This window comes from Hyla sarda, chromosome 4, assembly GCF_029499605.1.
Source record: "Hyla sarda isolate aHylSar1 chromosome 4, aHylSar1.hap1, whole genome shotgun sequence".
In the NCBI taxonomy this organism is placed as follows: Eukaryota; Metazoa; Chordata; class Amphibia; order Anura; family Hylidae; genus Hyla; species Hyla sarda.
This window is the reverse complement of record NC_079192.1, coordinates 21,334,768-21,339,727: the sequence shown is the minus strand read 5'-3', so window position 1 is coordinate 21,339,727 and position 4,960 is coordinate 21,334,768. Positions and strand designations below refer to the sequence as shown.

The following is a 4,960-nucleotide window of genomic DNA, read 5'->3' as shown; positions in this document are numbered from 1 at the left end:
ATGAGGACGGGATATGAGGACGGGATATGAGGATGGGATATGAGGAGGGGATATGAGGATGGGAAATGAGGACAGGATATGAGGACGGGATATGAGGACGAGATATGAAGGTGGGATATGAGGAAGGGATATGAGGACGGGAAATGAGGACGAGATATGAAGGTGGGATATGAGGACGGGATATGAGGACGGGAAATGAGGACAGGACATGAGGAAGGGATATGAGGACGGGATATGAGGATGGGAAATGAGGACGAGATGTGAAGGTGGGATATGAGGACGGGATATGAGGACGGGATATGAGGATGGGAAATGAGGATGAGGTATGAGGACAGGACATGAGGACGGGATATGAGGTCGGGGTATGAGGATGGGGTATGAGGATGGGAAACAGCTGGAGCAGTACTGTCATAGTTTTATTTTTCATGTTTAACCTTCATCACAAAGTGGATACTTCCAGGTACTATGGCTGTTTGATGTATTCTCATATTTTATTTAAAAGAAGCGGTATTCCGCGAAAAGTACATGGAGGTGTCTGGCAGGGGTCCCCACATAACACGGAGGATGTTTACCAAAGGTAATTTATATTATTGTTAGTAATATAATTATGATGGTATATTATTGTGGTATGGTTTCTGTTTCATCACATAGGAGGATATCATTTTTATTGGGACTTGGTTATACTGGATTATGATTATACTGCACACAGTTTATTCTCCATGTATATACTTCCATCTTTACCTTGTATGTGGGGATTTTCTCCCATTTATTTGGGGATGTATGTTTTTTAAGGGTTAGGGATTGTCCTTATTTTTTTTTGTTCATAACAAAGAGATTATCTTCATATGCATTGGTGTTGATATTTCAGTTGGTGAGGTAGCTTTGTAGGCTATGTCTTATGTCATACGTCAGGTTTTGTGAAAACTTCCCCAAGTACTTCTGGTGCAGTTAGAGTCTTGTTCATTATGTATACAACAGTGACACCCGCTGGCCATGAGGAGAAGGAGCAAGTATTTGGTAAAAAAAAACAAAAAAAACAACAAAGTGGTGCATTATCATTATGATTATTATTATTAGTTATTGTGATTGATCAAGTGACTTCCAGTTTAATATATATATATATACACACACAGTGGGGCAAGAAATTTAGAACCCCCCCCCCATAAAATCACATTGTCTGATTTTCACACACTGTTGCTGGTATTTTGGCCCATTCCTCCATGCAGATCTCCTCTAGAGCAGTGATGGTTTGGGGCTGTTGCTGGGGAACACGGACTTTCAACTCCCTCCAAAGGTTTGTTTCTATGGGGTTGAGATCTGGAGACTGGCTAAGCCACTCCAGGACCTTGAAATGCTGCTTACGAAGCATTGCCCATGCGTTGTGTTTGGGATCATTGTCATGCTGAATGACCCAGCCATGTTTCATCTTCAATGGCCTTGCTGATGGAAGGAGGTTTTCACTCAAAATCTCACGATACATGGCCCCATTCATTCTTTTCTTTACACGGATCAGTCATCTTGGTCCCTTAGCAGAAAAACAGCCCCAAAGCATGATGTTTCCACCCCCATGCTTCACAGTAGGTATGGTGTTCTTTGGATGCAAATCAGTATTCTTTCTCCTCCAAACAAGACGAGTTGGTTTCATCTGACCTTATGACACTCTCCCTATCCTCTTCTGGATCATCCAAATGCTCTTTAGCAAACTTCAGACGGGCCCCGACATGTACTGGCTTAAGCAGGGGGATACGTCTGGCTCTGCATGATTTGAGTCCCTAGCGGCATAGGGTGTAACTGATGGTAGCATTTGTTATTTTGGTCCCAGCTCTCTGCAAGTCATTCACTAGGTCCCCATGTGATTCTGGGATTTTTGCTCACCATTCTTGTGATCATTTTGACACCACAGGGTGAGATCTTGCGTGGAGCCCCAGATCGAGGGAGATTATCAGTGGTCTTGTATGTCATTCATTTTCTAATAATTGCTCCCACAGTTGATTTCTTCACACCAAGCTGCTTGCCTATTGCAGATTCAGTCTTCCCAGCCTGGTGCAGGTCTACAATTTTGTTTCTGGTGTCCTTCGACAGCTCTTTGGTTTTGGCCATAGTGGAGTTGGGACTGTGACTGTTTGAGGTTGTGGACAGGTGTCTTTTATACTGATAACAAGTTCAATCAGGTGCCATTAATACAGGTAACGAGTGGAGGACAGAGGAGACTCTTACAGAAGAAGTTACAGGTCTGTGAGAGCCAGAAATCTTACTTGTTTGTAGTTGACCAAATACTTATTTTCCACCATAATTTGCAAATAAATTCTTTAAAAATCAAATAATGTGATTTTATGGATTTTTGTTTTCTCATTATGTCTCTCATAGTTGAGGTATACCTATGATGAAAATTACAGGCCTCTGTGGGAGACCTTGCACAATTTCTGGCTGACTAAATACTTTTTTTTGCAAAACCCCAACTCCCAGCATGCCCAGACAGTCTGTGAGTTGTAGTTTTGCAACAGCTGGAGGCACACTACTTGGACATTACTGTGTTCAAACGGTTTCCAAACAGTGTACCTCCAGCTGTTGCAAAACTACAAATTGCAGCATGCCTCAACAGCCTTTGGCTGGAGGTACACTAGTTGGGAAACACTGCCATAAGGGACACCATACATTTTTCCCTAATTTTATTTTACAACTAGCAGTCATTGAACCCATTTTTTTGGCTTCTCACTTTCTTCATCTCTAGAAATAGATGAGCTTTCAAAAAGTTCGAACTTTGGAAAATTCTGAGTTCGTTGCGAGAAAACTCACGCAGTCCAGCAGTTAAGTTAACTTTCATCATTCCCAGATAGCCCATAAGGAGAGCACCCTAAATCTACTAACCCATTTCTCATGCTTTTTTTTTTCAGTTTTAGATCCATGTATGCAGAGGACTATGTTCGAATCGGTGGACTAGTGGACTACAACGATGACCAGCATTATTATTTAGTTTAAAAAAAATGGTTAACTAGGGCTGCGGGGGGAGTGTTTTTTTTGTAAAAAAAATTCCCCATGTGTTGGGTTTTTTATTTGTAATTCTCAGGCTTACTAACGGAAGCCTGAAAAATAAAAAAATACAAGGAACCACACATATTTATTTAAAAAACAAGTAAATAAATTTAATAAAAGTTCCTTTCTCAGCCCGATACCTACAAAGCAGTAACAGCCTGATGTTACCAGGTCGGCAAAGCCCATTGTTGTTTGGCCATCTCCAGCCTAAATAACGCCAGCCTTTTACCCCCTAGGCCCAGGAGCGCCATTTTTGATGCTCCATGCCTGTTGGTACTGGCTCTTCCTGGTACTCCTGTGGAGGTGGGTATCGGGGTAATTGGGGGTTAGTGCTAGCTGTTTTTGTGGCTAATGCTAAGCCCTGGCTTAGTGATGGACTCCGTCTATAAGATGGCTTCCACTACTAAGCATGAAAAGTAAATTTTAAAAATACAACACAAGAAAAAGAAAAATGACTACAATAAAAGACTCCCTCATAGCCCGTGTTAACCATTTTATTTGAATTAAAAAAAAAACACTGGTCATGTATGTAGTCAGAATCAATTGCAAAGCTGGTCAGCAAAGACAACTCTGTCTTAACTCTCCGCAAGTACACAGCCTGGATTTTAGGCATTCTATATAATGACCGAGCAGGATTATACCTGTCTATCTTCTGAAGTCTGACGCATCATAGGATCCATACAACATATAGTGTAGCGGTAAAGTACAGGCAACTTAAAATTACAGTGCTCCCCAGTGGAGAGCTACAAACTATGGACTTCAGGCACCACTCAGGCACAGCAATCCCTTATCCAGAGCCAGAGAATGTTAAACTGATTATGCAGTAACATAAAAGGGTGGAAAAGTCTCCACAATTGAGCTGCTGATAGGATATGGGGGACATAGCCGCTTCCAGATGTAGTGCAATCAAGAAATGGTGAGCTGCTAGTAGTAGACAAGGCTGTGATGGCCGAGTGGTTAAGGCGTTGGACTCGAAATCCAATGGGGTTTCCCCGCACAGGTTCAAATCCTGTTCACAGCGCAAATGGGCAAGTTTTTTTTTCCAATACATTTTTTCCCCTATGTAAATAGAAAAAAGATAAATGAAATTAAAATAGTAATAGTAGGAAAAAAAAATTAATATAGCGCCCTGCTAAAATACCAAATGCAACCAAGACAACAAGTGGAAAAAAAAAGCAAATACTTTTTCCCCCCCAATAACATAAAAACCTTAATATAATTAATTAAATACATGAATTGTTAATTGTTCAGACCCAATGTACCAGGTATTTGGCTTTCAAAAAATACAAAATAAATGTTTGTAAAAAAAAAAAAAAAACATAAGGAACGGCTGATATTCAAACTCAAGTTCTCCTGATTATTAGGTAGGCACGTTAAGCAACTAAGCCACAGCACATCTTGGTAGGTAACAATATCGTGCAGACCCCAAGAGGGGATGAACTCATCAGTTATGGAGCATAGCCTAATACAACCCATAAATGGCCGGGAGGGACCTGCTTCAACCAATCATTTGCTTTCCCTTAGGGCAGGGGAAAGTGTTGAGCCTGTAGCTAAGGGAGTCCGTCAAGCAAAGGGGGAACATTTCCACACTACACCAGCTCATGCCTGAATTTCAGTGCTGCACGACCTCCACAGGATTCTACACGGCACCAAACACTAAGTCACACGTGCCCCGAGTCCTAAACACCTCCTTTAGTATCTGAAGCTACCTTAGGAATGCTGGACAGTGTTGTTCACCAACAACCAGGGGGAATTTTCTGGGCATGTGACGTGACAGCAAAATAGGTTAAAAGGAAGCGGTTAAATTAAAACACAATATGTCCACTTTATGTTGGCATCATAAAATGGACATACTTTTGCTTTTTGAAAAAATTAGAGGGCTTCAAAGTAGAGCAGCAATTTTCAAAAATGTCATGAAAATTGCTAA

General features: G+C 41.2%; 1 non-coding gene across 1 annotated transcript; it reads left to right on the top strand.

Annotated features, from left to right (window-relative positions):
* The first annotated feature begins 3,972 nt into the window (after window positions 1–3,972).
* Window positions 3,973–4,054, top strand: TRNAS-CGA (transfer RNA serine (anticodon CGA)). The gene has a single exon. It is a non-coding gene; the product is annotated as a tRNA-Ser (tRNA).
* Window positions 4,055–4,960: the final 906 nt, after the last annotated feature.